General features: G+C 40.8%; 1 protein-coding gene and 1 non-coding gene across 6 annotated transcripts in view; one reads left to right on the forward strand and one right to left on the reverse strand.

Annotated features, from left to right (window-relative positions):
* LOC128755422 (partitioning defective 3 homolog) overlaps nt 1-15,323 on the reverse strand; it is a 336,729-nt gene that overhangs the window by 320,308 nt on the left and 1,098 nt on the right. The window lies entirely within an intron of this gene.
* trnaw-cca (transfer RNA tryptophan (anticodon CCA)) lies at nt 10,017-10,088 on the forward strand. Its single transcript has one exon. It is a non-coding gene; the product is annotated as a tRNA-Trp (tRNA).

A 15,323-nucleotide genomic window follows, 5' to 3' on the forward strand; every position in this document is an offset into this window, starting at 1 on the left:
GAACTTCAAAGGGAAGAAAGGAAAAATAAAGTTTCAGTTCAATAAATGTTTGACCGCTTAATATCAGGTTAGGCAGCGTTTTGGACACAGGACAGGCATTAATACATCGCAGTCAGGCGAAAGTACAACAAGGCATATAAGTAATTTGTAAAAAGGTATTTACATAAAGGATTTTTTTAAAAGCAAAAGTTAAGATACCGCATGTAGATAATAATTTTATAACCTTATCTCTTTCACTGCCATTGTACAACTACGGTGCCACATATGTCTTTTACGTTTCATTTTACGAAAAATATTTGTACACAAAAAAGTCAGCAGGAAGAGCACTACTCTTTAGTCTGCTGTTGTTGCTGTGACAGAATGATTTCTGCAGTGCAAGACTGAGAATTGGGTGGCAAAACTATGACCTCATCACTTTATATAAGTTGCACACCAGTGTTTTCAAATGCATCCACTGTGAAACACGCTTTCAAAATGTTGAGATTGAAAACAGCAGTTTCATATGCACAAATGCAACTCAAAACAAGCAACACAACTTTGCGTGGACGGTCCATCAGACACTAATATAGTGCTGCCTGTAACAAATGTTTGACTGACACACTTGCAACTTGCTTGCAGTTAGCTGTCAGTGGTGTATTTAGAGGTGAATTCAAACGGGTGCAGGGCCTTACTAAAACTATAACTTGCCAGTGAACATACAAATGCGGTAACACATTAATCTGAAAGGGCAGAACACTGATCTTCGGTGGCCAAGTGTGAGCTGATGTACCCATTTCACTTCCTTACAGCAGGCTCACTCTTCCATCACGGTGTCTCCGCCTCCACCAGGGCGTCCACTGAGCTTTCTCACATTCATTCAGCCAAGTATGGAAAAAGAAGTGTCATCAATCACTGCACTGGACCACCAGAGTTGACGGCACCCAGTGAGAAGGAACTTAACGGGGAGAATGGCATTGATTTGGCTCTTGGAGAGCTGTGATCGCTGCAGTTTGTTTGCAAAGATGATGCTCTGTAAAACTGAACCAGGTCTAACTCATGCCCACTGGAGTATCCTTACCTTATGTGTTTGACGGCATTGGTTTACCTGTCTGTACTTGTTCAAAGTTATTTTGAATTTCAGGAATTTGTTATGGGAGTGATCCGCATCACTGTCTGGATTTAGGATTTTTTTTTTTTAATGATTATTTGTGAAACACTCCCTGTAGCAAATCACTCGGATTGTTACGATAGCTGCACTGCATAGCGCATCTAACTAAGAATCAAGAATAGAATAATGTTTGTCAGAGAGCGTGTTTACCCAGGTTTTCTGCCAGGGTTTTTCGAAACTGAAAAATAATGAAGAAGCGATAGAGAAACATTAAAGAAGAGGGGATTGTTTTGACATTTACTGAATTTGTGACAATAATAATGCTAGTTTTTCATCAGGAGAAGTAAATCTGTCTCCAATCTGCAGCCATCCTCACTGGTCCGTCTCTTCGTTTGTGCAAAAGGAATGTGCAACTTGAGTTCCGCGACCAACAGACTTCAGTCAATATATTTGATTCTGATTTTTTTTTTCCTGTTTAAATATGTTTGCCCACGTGAGATTTCCTAAAAAAAGAGCTAATTTTCTAATTTTGTAAGACTAGTTTTCTGAAGAACACTATGTTTCCAACGTTACTTTGTTTCATCTGTCTTCATAATAACTCACGTTATAGACAGATTTGAATGGGAAATGGGTCAAATGACTCAATTTTGGGAGTGATGCGGATCACTGTCTGTTTCCAAGATTTGGAAGATAGGACCGAATCAGTGCTTAAAATTCATTCATAACATTTCGCTGTTTACAAATGACCCATCAGCGAAAACCATCTGTGAAATTCGGCAGTAACTAATACTTTCGATTGAACATATTGCTTCAGTGTTGCAGCACCTTACAGCACGTGCTTTTAAATTCTGCTGTCTACTTATAAGTCACCTTTAGGCTACACGTGATGTAAGATCCAAGGATTGCAACTTAATTCACCAACAAACAGAGATGCACTGTGAAGGCTTTATAACGCCTCAGCTCCATTATTGACAGAAAGACAGGGGAGTCTGTCTAAATAAGGAAAAGGCCCTTAATGTGTAATAAAAATGAGAATTGCATTGGGAAGTAAAGATGGGAAAAAGTGTGTCAGGGCCACTTTCATTTGCAAAGAGCGGGTTGGTCGGGAGGCGTATTTGTTTGACAGAGACGACAGTAACAAACCGGCTCAACCAGGTCACTCACCTCCACACACCCACACACTCTGTTGCTCTTTGCTATGATGTAAACTTGTGTCTGAGCAAACGTAACTGTAAGGAACCGACAAATGCACTCGCCCACATGAGTGTGTTTACAACTACTCCCCCTTTGTTGAGGAATGAAATTAATTAGTAAACACGAAGAAGCAAAAGCTCTTCCAGCGCTCTGAAGTGCTGACAAGCGTGAACCAGACCGCAGATTGTGCGGTAATGTGATCTTATGTGCTTTAAATCCACCGACAGCCAGTCTTCGGCAGAGGATCTCCAAACCCAGTCACTTCCTTGTACAGCAAAGATGATAGCGACGCGGTAAAATGGTTTTATAAGGGGGAACCAGTTGAGGGAAAACACTCAGCAACAACTCAAACATAATAACTGTTAGAACTGCTCATTTGAATACACATCAAACAGGCTTTTGTGTATATTTCTGTAAAAAAAAAATGCTTTCAAAACAATACGAACTCTTCTGCTTGGCAGACAGCTTAGAACAGGGGGTGTGTAATTCAGTTTCCTGAAGGGCCACGTTATTTAGCTGGACTTTTTTGAGGGACAAAAACAGAGAAGGCACAAAGAGCCTTAATTCGATGGGAAAACTAAAAACCTTTTTTATGAAAAAAATAAGGTAAAAAGGAAAAGATTAAATATTGTGAGTAGGAATATGAACAAGTAACAAGTAACAATATGTTTTTTATATTATCAGATTGTATATTATTTTACTACATTTTACAGTCAGAAATGTACATATGAAAAAAAAGAAAAAGGTAATATTTATAGTCGAACAAGACCGAGTGCTAGAAAGCAAAAGACAAAAGAAATTCTTACTAAATTACTTTTTTTCTCATGATCTCAACCCTATGACTATGTATGTGGCAAATGTCCAGATTTGTTTCATGAGTCAGTCTCGATGCGGGAACCTGTTTTCAAGACTAGTTTAGAAGTGATCCTCACTCACCACTCATGATCCACTGACCTTTCCACAGAGCAGACAGCACTACTGCATCCACAGCTTACAGACCGGTCCGGCTTATGTAGCAATAAGATCTGTTTCCTGTCTTCAATTTAGCGGTGAGGCTTCTATTCCAATGTACCATACAGTCCGGATTTACGGTGCGAGTTTTACCCTGACCTCATAAGGGTCACATTTGGCCCCTCAGCAGTGGCACTTTGGCAAGGTCTGCATTACAAGTATGGCATTTGCCTCCCTTTCAAGGTAGAGTAGGCAGAATGTTTTGCCTACCCTGAAAACATTTTTAACTCTCTTCAACAGACATTTGAGCCAGCAAATAATCTGAATATGAACATGAGAAGTGCTGAAAAAAATGAATATTGTATCAAATATTCAGACGGGCAGAGAAAGTCGAGTCAATGAATGGATAAAAGTATCAGTATTCTCAACCAACCAAAGAAAGTGAAATGAAGAATGAGTGCTTAATGGAGGAATGTTATTTTAGAAGAAAGGCACTGTAACTGTGCAGAGATGAAAAGTTCTTGAGAACAAAGTTTATGTCACCATGACCTTGAAACCAGAAACCAACTGTAATCCAATTCAATATCAATTTCACATTTTATTTCTATTTTCTATCATGAACCTCATATCTTTGGCAAGTCGCTTAAAAGTAATTTAGTAAATGGAGGCTATTGTTGTCTGCATCCAGCTGGCAGAGATTTCAAACAGCAGAGACAATAGATACTGTTTTCACAGACTCTTTTTCTTGAGGCACTTCTGATCCATAATCACAGGGTGTGTGAGCTCATGTCCTCCTTGCAGGCTTCAAAAGTTGACAGCCAGAAACCCATCTGCTATCAATGTGCTGTGACTGTTACCCCGGCAGCAAAGAGGTAACGCAAGCGTGAGTCCTGATGACACTTTCAAGTCCGCCTCAAGTGTATCCCAGCTGAGACAGGCAAAAGACGGTGGTGAGAAATGTGGTTCCCAGGATTTGCTCTCAGCAAGGATTCACGCTGGTGCTTACGAGAACCTTTTTCAAAAGCAATTCCACTGGAAAAGGCGAACAGGAAGTGCAGTCCCCTGCGCTGCTGATTTAACAGTCAAATACTAACCATGTCTTTTTTTTTCTCCAGTCAAAAGTGAGCCAAATGTATGGTCCAAGCAAGGACTGATCATCTGCTACGAGAGATGTCTGGGCAGGAAATTACACTGCACAGACAAATCCACAACGTTTACATACTTCTGATGACATTCTCTAAAACCCTAAGTAGTAAAGCATGGAATCCAGATGACCTGTATTTACTCGTCATTTGCAATGGCAGCGTCTCAACATCTTCAGAGTGCACAAAGGCTAAACATGTTTACTTGTGGTAACATAGTATGTCAAGGATTCTTAAAGTGTCGCTGAAATTATTTGCCCAGTACGTGCTAAGCTTACAAGCAATGCATTGGATGAGTGCAAGGATTTAAGTTTTAAATCCAAACCTATCAAGTAAGTGTCACGCGGCTAGGCAAAAATTTCATACCATTAAATTGCTTATGTTTAGACATGAAACACAGAAGGCTGACTTGGGTATCAACTTCGGACGCAAACTTTTCATTGTTGGCTTTTGTTAGTATTTATTGCCCATAAAAATAACTTGACAAAATAGCGGCTTTATATCATATGTGTTGCCTTATATTCAGAATATTCAAATCCAACAGGATTTTCCGAAACCGAGAGAGCCCCCCACGCCATCAGAAAAATGATCTCATCCTAAAGATGAAATCTCATGAGATCAAGGTATTTACACCTCTAAAACAAATACAAGGCATCATGGAGCTGGACATCAACATGAAGGTTTTTAGCTTGTTTTTCACAGAAAAACTGAAGTCTGTTGCCTGCGGAACTCAAGTCGCGCACTCCAGTCTGACATACGAAGAGACGGACCAGGTGAAGACGGCTGCAGACTGGAGAGAGATTCACTTCTCATGATTAAAAACTTGCCTTTTCTTCACTAAAAGTGAAAACTGTACATTTTTCTCTCTTTTTCTTCTTCTTTTTTTGGGAAGGTGGCTGGTGCTAAGCCACAGAAACTGATTATAAGACAAAAACATATGGTATAAAGGCACTATTATTTGCCATGTATTTTGATGGGCAATAAATACAAAGGCATTATTGAAAATTAAGTATGTAAGCCATCTATTAACAAGTAATAACAACACAGTTTTATCCTTAGCGTCGCATATAGACTCTCGTCAAGTGTATTTTAATGTTTTGAACATTTATTTCTTTATAGTTTACATGTAGAGGAAACCCTGTTTTTAATTTTTTTTTATTGTGCCAAAACACAATTATATTTGTATTTATTATTTTTTATATTTATATTTTCCCTCGCAATAAGTCAGTTAAATGAAATGTCACGTGAAGGAATGGAAAACAGCGACAGCTACTTTTTTAGAGTTCATAACTCTTACAAATATGTACAATATTTCAGCTTTTCTTTCAGTGCACATGTTAAATTAAAACCCAGACAACTGTTAAATCACATCAGCCAGTTCATGCAGAACCTTTCTACTCAGGAGGTCTGCACTTCACATGTCTGGAAAGTTGCTTTTAGATTTTGGAAACAAATACCTGAGTCAGCACTGTCCACCAGATCGAACTGGAGTTAGAAATGGGTCTGTTTTTAAGTTCATATCAGGAGCCAAGAGCGTTTGATTTCCGAAAGACAACTTCACAGCCGCCGAGCCTTTCAGCATCAAGGTGAGCTTTAACATGCCGTTTCCATCAACACAGGAAAGTAGCTGCCATGAGTCATGGAAGTGCAATTCAGTGGCATGCGTGCAAAGCCAAGGATTTTCCAAGGAGAATTTTCCAAATACTTCCAATCGCTGAGAGAGAAGGAAGGATTATTGATCGCAGGAAAGAAGAAGGAGCTGATTTGGAAAAAGGAAATAACAAAGTGCCCTGTAAGTGTCGAACAGGAAAACCCCAATCACATTTGACAGCATAATGGATTCCAGATTTGGGGGAACGACTAGATCAATCGGAGAGGAAGATCAATGCATGCTCGATTTGAAGTATTTGGAGGGTATCACAGCGGTTTATGAGGCTTCACTGCAAACCGAGAACTGAAGCATTAAGATCATGAAAAATTAAGCTCATGCTTATAATAAATGAATTCTAAATAAATGATGAACACAGATCCCTCCTGAAGCGAATCCCAGTTAAAACTTGTGTTTGAACCCTCTCATAATTGGGTTATTCATTATCTGTTTTGAATATTGAAAAATTCATAATGTTTATTTTAGAAATGTTTTGATGTTCGACGGATATTCAGTCAGCACTCTCTCTTCTCACTAACTGTTTCTTTAAAGCAGAAAGGGCATTTTTGAGATCAGGTTTTCCAAATAACTTTGTTCCTTCTTAGGAACAAAGATTGCACCTACTGCTCATGAACATAGCCACCAATGTTACAAATGCGGTGAACATGTTCCAGGATGCAAAAGAAGATGCAAAATCAAGGTCTGTTACTTCTGTTTCTGTGATCATGGTGGCAGAAATAAGCTGTTGACAAAACAGGAGCTCACACCCAAGAGAGCCCTGCGTACCCAGCATGTCCCAACACTGCAAACCACATAGCTGGTCTTTGCTTTGACTCGCTCGGCTACAGCTGGAGGCAGGAAACTGTCATTTTGCAGAGGAGAATAACAGGAGAAACCTCTTAGAGCAGCGAAGTTGGCTACAGTACGCAACACCAATTTGATATCTGTTACTTTTTGACACAAAGATCCTGACGAAAATAAAACCCAGCGTCAATTGAAACCTCCAACATTAAGTCTGTTAAGTAAACATCTTGATCCAAAAAGGGATTTCATCAATCGATTTGCAGTCAAGACAATCGTGACTCTGACCCAAGAGCCATTCTACTCTGTTAACGTGAAAGTCGTGTTTTGGGATAACAAAGAGAAGACGGCCTGTGCAGTCGTCGACTCACATTCACAGGTTATGAACTTCATGTTTTCAGGCATTCTGAGTTCAGCTTTACAGTCCATGAAGGTGAACCGTGCAGGTGCTACAGGGGTGACTGCTCCTTTAACCACCGTGCTTGTGTGCAAACATTCGCATTAGCGGCAGCACGCTGTCAAAGAGCACTGCACCGGCCCTTCCTTTTCTATTCCTATAACTTGTTTTGTTGCACCTTATTTATGAATCTGCAACCATCAATCTGAGCATGTCCAGGGTTTCCAGCAGCAGATATGAAGATGCCAATATCGCAGGCAGCCGCTCTCATTCTCACTCATGATAAAAACACAAGGCACAGAATGTTCATTGTTAGGATGTTTTGGAACAGAAACACAGCAGCGACAAGGGCTGCAACGACTAGTCAACGTTGTCGTCTGTTAAAGAATTACAATACGGTTTCAATGGTCGACAAGTTGTGGCATCATCGGCGTCTTTTCTGCGCATGAATGAGTCAGCACACAAGCTCCAAACCAAAAATGGCATGGAGCTCTAACCTTTTCCATCTGAGGTTTGGCATCACTTTGAGTTTTACCGTAGTTTTTCACTGATCAGATGCGTCAACGCAATAGGAATTTAAAACACGATGAAAGACTTTTATTTCTGTTCTTTCTTTTTTCAGCAGTATGTGATATTACTTTTATGGACCATAATGTATGTATATACATGTTTAAAAGATTATAAAAACAATTATTTAAAAATATATATATAAATAATATAAAAAATGTATATCAGATAACATTAGAAATTAAATTGTTTTTCATTGAAAATCAATTTTAAATCAAGCCATGGCCCCAAAAATCGAGATAGCCAAAGAAGTCTGCAATAAGAGGAGAAATGGCTTAGACTCCGGGACCACTGTGACCCAAAACATCCAGAGCATGGGAACATTTCACAACACAAGACTCGACTAGCGTCACATTTGCACCATCGTACCAATCTTTTTCAGCAACTGAAATGTCTAAGTTCAAACTACATTTAACACTATACAAGTATATAAGAAATGTAAATGTATTTTTTCCTTTTTTTCAACAACTATTTACAGCACTAGAATATTATGAACATTGTATGTAACTGGTCGACTATCAGCACAGTCATAGTAGCTCTAACAGAGACATACTCTCTTTAATCTTTAGTTCGTGTTTGATAGTGGCCACAAGAGAATATTACAAAGAGGCATTTGGACTGACATATGTAGCCAATGCATCAACTCAAGTATTGCAAATGAACAGATGTTCAAGCTGCTGAGTCTTGATTTATGAAACTATGAATACACAGGTTGAAAGCTTGAGGCAGCGTCTGCAAATATTAGGGACACTGTTGAATCTAAGACACGCTGATGCCATTACCGAATGGAAAATGCGGTTTGTGTGTATAAAAATGGAGGCCATTGTGTTAAGACCTGCCAAGTGTGGACAGTAACAAGGTCAAAAAGCAGTTTTCCAGCTTGGATTTCAACTATAAAGCTGAGGAGACCATTAAAAGAAGTATATTTACGTTCACAGCGAGCAACCTTGTCGGAGAGTCAAAGGAGTGACTATTATTGTAACCTAAACGTGAAAAAAAAAGATCTCACTTCAGAGAGCAGCAGCCGCATGTCATTGTACAAGCAAGGATTACTGCTGATATTTGAAATTTCAGTTGGCACTTGTAGAATCAGTACTCTGATTCCCGAACATGTGCTGCTGGCTAATATTCAGGTCAAGAGATTTACACCAAAGGCGCTTAATAGTAACCTTTCCCATAGCAGACTGCTGGTGACTAATCTGTGGTAACAAATGGGAATATTTTGGGAGGATGGTGGTTTGAGAGAAGGGGAGAAAAGAGTGGTGCATCCAAAATAAAATGCCACTAACAAGTTGGCTTCGAGCAGGTATTTATTGTTCTGTGGCTCCAAATTTTCTGTTGGTGGAAGGGGATTAATGACGCGCGCATGTACCGCTGTTATCCAAGTATTGCCTCAGCTAATAATTCACTAAGTTATCTCAATGAGTAGGTCACGATAAACAAGGAACGGTCAGGTGATGTAGCTCGGGTTGCAGCAGATATTCCTCTGTACTATGGGGCTAGTACAGGGACACCTGACAATGCCATTGAAAAAAAATATCCTGGCTGAAAAACAGAATATAGGCATTAAAAAAAGAATATTGGCTGATACATATAGAAATATATTCTTTTTTATTTTAATACCATTCTAGTTTTCAACCACAATACAAAAATGTTTCAGCCAACATTCCGTTTTTCGATTCCTATTTTCTTTTTTTCCAGCCAATACATTTTTTTCAATGCCTATATTCTTGTTTTCAGCCAGTTCTTTTTTTCAATGCCAATGTTCGTCTTTCGAGTTCTCTTCAAGGTGGCGATGTTTTATTGTGCAGGGCGGGCAGGGGGCAGAGACGGCTTCAGCAACGTCCAAGGTGACTGTCTAAATGTTCCTCAGAGGTATAAACTCAGACAAAACTCAGGTATGGCATCAGGTCCCCATGGTTCACTAGATTGCTGGTTCCCGTCCGGCGTATGTCTCTTGTGCGTTTATTATATCCGTGATATCAAACTAAATAACTAGGCCATTTACTGTTCCACAGTTCCACATTCCAGTTCACAGATGAGTTCACCTCATTCAGAATCAGGCTCACCACTTTCCTAAGACTGAAGGTTGCAATCGAGGCCAGGAGGGAAAGTATGAAGAAAAAAATGTAGAAAACACCTAATACCTTTTTGGGAATGTTCACAGAATAGGTGCCCACTATGTAAAATGATGGGAACTGTGTAAGAGGAGATGGTGCGCGACAGCAAGACCTTGTGGTGCAACGGTAGCGCGTCTGACTCCAGATCAGAAGGTTGCGTGTTCAAATCACGTCAGGGTCATTTTTCAAGTTGCCTACGTTAGTTACTTCTGCCCTATGTTCTCACCCAAAATCCAGCCTCCAATGGGACCAAAATAGACATTGTTTTTCATTGTCATTGTGCAACGCAACTGAGTGACTGGTGACAGCAAGTGGGAAGTATGCAGATGAAACAGCACCGAACGTGGTCCAGCATGTGGTAGGACGCAGTGTTTACTTAGCGCTGCTTAAGGTTCACACCACCAACACTGCACCTGACAACTCTTCGTCAATGGATTTGTGCAACATTTCAAGTATTCAGAGCAGGACCCTCACCCGGGCACGCAACATTCTACACTGTTTGTGGAAAAACAAATCACTTGTACAAAAGTAATCTCACAGAAATTACTGTTGCGCCATGAAACATCTGATCTCAGGTATTGGAATGGTCAAACAGACATATTAGATGGCCTTTATTATGGGTAGGAAATAGGATTTACTCATGAATAGACAAGCACACGTTAAATTTAACTATCACTATATGTCTGCACGACGTAGTGGCATCCCATTTCCATACGTTGATGTCGTGCTATACCAGTTAAACAGTAATCCCTCGCCATGCCATTCACTTTTTGCAGACTGCAAAATGACATCGTGGGACTCTTCAGCAAGGAGCCTTTTATTTTCATACTATTGATCAACAGATGAGACGGTTCAGTGTCCTGTGCTAAGTATCGTAGAAACTCCTCCAAATATCAAAGAATGTGAGCGCACAGGGAGGGTTTTTAAAGGCTTAAAATTGATGACATTAAATTAATATATGGTTACTACTTTGCGGATTTCCCTGCATCACAGGGGGCTCCGGAACGAAATGCGAGCCATAATCGAGGGATTACTGAATGCTTATTTTTTGGGTCAAATATCATTTTAAATTTCACTCGAATTGAGTTTGCATTAGAGGTTTTTGAGCGGTAATGTAGACACTCTCCCACTGATTCTCTGGTTCACTTGACTAAAAAACTCTGAAGCCAAGAGGATAAAATGGCGACTTCGGTATTCACATATTACGGGTTATTAATCGACAATAAGGCACCACACACTTCCACACAGCACAGGGCTTCTAAATGCCGATGGTTGTTTCATACTTAAAATCGAGTGGCAACAATTCAGCAGAAAGTAATTAGCATGAGACCAACGGCAAGAGCTGAGATGCCAGGATGGAAACTGACTGTCAAATGCAGTGAAAGAGACAGAGAGCATGAGGGAAAAGATTACCACAGTGCTGATGAAAACCAAAAAGGACAGTGAAAAAAGCAAGAAGAACACAGAATCTGAGGTTAGTGAGTCCACATTTCTCTTGGTCTTTGGCATGCTGTGGCTAAAATAAATTCTTACTTGACCAGATCTTAACCGAGAACTTGCTGCTACAAGTTTTTGACATCTAGAGCTCAGTTTGACGTAGGCTGCTCTCATGACAATCTCCTGAAGTATCGCTAACCAATGTGATATTCCGGTTCACATCCAGCTGCCCAGCTCTGTTGCATAACCAGAGCATCACACAGCGGCTGAACTAACAATGTCTGACAACACCGCAACCAACACGGACCAATTAAGTGCATGTCCCTGCTCACGGATCGCTTTTGGACGCATGAATCAGATGCAAAAGATATTGACAAATATATATATATATATATATATATATATATATATATATATATATATATATATATATATATATATATATATATATATATATATATATATATATATATATATATATATAACAATTGCAAATATAAATTTAATAAATGCATATCAGTGTCAGAGACAGGCGCGGTGCAGTGTAACAAGAAAACTAAAGGGTGAATGGAGTTCATGGCGAGACTTAAGAGGCCCATACACATCACTATTTTAATAACACTGAGCGATTTTTTTTTTAATCTGTCAGAGATCCCATGAAGATAAAAAAAATCTGGCGTTGATCGTTGTGGCTGTGGGGCCCCCCGAAAATTTGCATGACACCATACACACCCTGATCAAGAAGCTCGATCCCCAGTGCCACAACTCTCACATGGTGGCACGAGATATAATGTATTGGAAACAACACGCAGAAAACAACACATGCAAAATGGAAATGTAACGGATAATGGTGGTTCCATGCGTTTAAAGGAAGAATTCTGAGAGAAGGGTTAGACGGAACGGAGCAGGTGAGGACGGCTGCTGATATGAGTGAGATTTCCTTCTCATATCCATCTATCCATCCATCCATCCATCCATCCTCATCCATTGCCAGGTTGCGGGGGCAGCTGCTTCAAAAGGTCGTGCCCAACACTCCTCCTCCCAGGCAACATCCACCAGCTCCAACTCGGGGATCTGAGAAGCTCCCAGGTCCGGAAAGAAATATAATCCCTCCATCTGGTCCTGGGTCGACCCCTTGGTCTCCTCCCTGCTGGGCGAGCCTGAAACACCGCCCAGGGAGCATCCTCATGTGATGCCCAAACCACCTCAACTGGCTCCTATCAACTCGGAGAAGCAGCGACTCTACTCTCTTCTCTCTCTTGTTGACAGTACTCACCCTATCACTAAGGGGGACACCCTCCACCTGTCGTACAAAACTCATTCAGTCAATCTGCTGCTCCCAAGTCGGAGGCAAGACACAGATAAAGACTTTTTGGGGCGTAAATAGTGAACATGATTAACATTAGCAATTGTCTGCCCAACCATTTTCAGACTCAACACACCCCAGACATAAGAATCTCTTGAAGGTTAATCTTATGAGAGTCAACAGAATCATTGTTGGTCGGGAAGAAACAAAATCGGGACAAAAACAGCCTGCAGCAACCTTTAAGCTTCAGACCGAGACTGGACAGTATGGGGACAAGACCAAGATATTTGGGGGTCAAAGCCAAGACAAAACCAAGACAGTATGCATAAGGAGTCTCAAACTGAATGCCACAGTGGGTGCAGGTACAGACTGGCAAACCAATCAGGTGTCAGATGAAACAAGCATCACCAGTCTTCAGACACCTTATTGGTGTTTGCTAGATTAGTTGCAACAAAAACTAGCACCCTTTTGTGGATCAGTACGAGACCGAGACAACACAGAGAAATTGCATTCCACTCGCAAAAGTAGTTCTGAGACCAAGGCCAATCTACTACAACTCTCACGTAGACTGTCTGGTGTTTGATGCATAACAGACAAGTCATCAGACTGCTGCAGAAATGTTGGTCTACTTCCAAGTCTGTCATGCCTGTTGCACCATGCACGACAGTAACAGATGACTCGTTTAACGTCTCTGTGACTTACAGCTAGAAACTGAGTGATGATAAAAGTAGCGCAAATTATTTATGTAAGCCATGGTTTCGTCCTCAAGCAATGAAAGGCAGATTTATTTAACGTAAACATATCGCTTCTCCGTTACGTCAGCTTTTTGTGGTTGATGTGTCATGCAAATTTAATAGGCAGGCAGGCGCGATGACTCCGCTAACTTCCTGTTCCTGTCATAATGAAAATGTGTCATGATGTGCTGTAGAAGTACGAGGATGTGAAGGTCTTCCAGAAAACACCCAGGAAACAACGGCGTGAAACATGGTCACCGCTTCCCAATTTGTCAGCAGAGCACTACAAAGAACAGGCTTGCCAACAAATTAGCATCAGTCCTTCATGACGGTGCATAATGTGGAACAGACTGATCCTACAGGGAGTCACGATGGAGACGTTAACTGACAGATATTGGCAAGTCCCACAGAGGCAGAGCACTCGTGGCACCTTGAAGAAAACGTGCTCAAAGCTTATTCAGCAGTGGCATTCCAGCGTCAAGGATGAGCTATGGGTTGTCTGTCCAGTGAGACTAGTGCTCGTAACCTGGCACGAATCAGGACATTGGATCCATCAATGAAACTCTGACATGACGATGACTAGTTGAGAAAGTTGAAGCTGAGGTTTGGCAGCAATGTTTAGGGGGAAGTGGCTCAGACTTGGGACCAGTCGAAATGAGATATCTGCAGCAGCACAGCATGGATGAAGCGTGAGTGTAGTTAGCATAAGGATGGATGGATGGATGGATGATAGAAGCAACTTCTAGATAAATACATCCTCCCTTTGCAACTAGAAACCCACAGGTTGAAGAGGAAACACAAATCTGTTTGTTTTTATCAACGTATTTCATTCATTCAAAACTTCCTCTTTACGTTCGGGGTAGCCATCTTGGATTTTTCAACTACATCCGGTGACGTCACATGGGGGGGGATTCCTAGGAATTTCCCAGTTCCGATCACAACTATAACAGACTCTAAATATTCAATTTTGGCAACGCTTCTACGCAGATCGCCCTGTTATCTATATAGAACCACAATTCAGTCCTTGTCTGAGCTGTATTTTCTTTCAGTCACGATGAAGCTCATATCAAAAGCTTGAATGTGAGGCAGCTTCAAGTGCTCTCCACAGACTGAGGGCCCACACTCCTACGTTTACAGTGAGATCACACAGATCGATGAAGCAGTCGCCTCCATTCTGCTGAACCACAGAAAGCCACCAGGAACCAGGCGCTGAACTTCGGACAAGTAGTACTGAGCATTAACTGCTAACTGCAATGGTAAATGGTTTATCATCTACACATTATGTTTGACATAAACGTTTGTTGCAGATGTGATGTTACTCAACACCCAGTGTCAGGAGTAAATCAACTTCACTCATGCCTTGCACGGTAAAACACTGTCAGAATTCTACTAGAACATGCTGGAACACAGAAGATCGATCGCTTCTGTAAAAGTTGGCAAGCTCGCTTTCCGCAAGGTATTTCTCGGCTTTGAAGTTCTCTCATGATTATGCCACTAAAATAGTGGTACCACCTGGTAGCAAAAAAAAAGGGGGGGAGGGCCTGTCACACACCATGGTAACATCACTGCTAATACATTCATTATTCGTCTTAAAAGGCTTTCAAAGCTCAGCAGCTGGGAACCCAAACAACACGTGACACAGGCCGGCTGCAGGTTTTCAGCTTCCATTGCTCAACAGGTGAAAGTTGCATGACCCTTTTAAGCAAGTCAGAAGGGCAACAAGTGCAAAGCAGAGGTTATCAGAAGTTTCTAGCTTCACACTGTTTGAGTATCATGCTGAGGACTTTCTGTAGAACACGGATGCAAACGTTGAAATATAAGTCTGACCGTTTCAGATACGAATTATTTAAGTCACTTGAGCTGCTAACTAAGCAGTGATCGTAACAAAGATGCAGATATTCATGATTTCTATTGATTGTTTAGTTGTCTTATCAGTTCA

This window comes from Synchiropus splendidus, chromosome 3 (assembly GCF_027744825.2).
Source record: "Synchiropus splendidus isolate RoL2022-P1 chromosome 3, RoL_Sspl_1.0, whole genome shotgun sequence".
Taxonomy (NCBI): Eukaryota; Metazoa; Chordata; class Actinopteri; order Syngnathiformes; family Callionymidae; genus Synchiropus; species Synchiropus splendidus.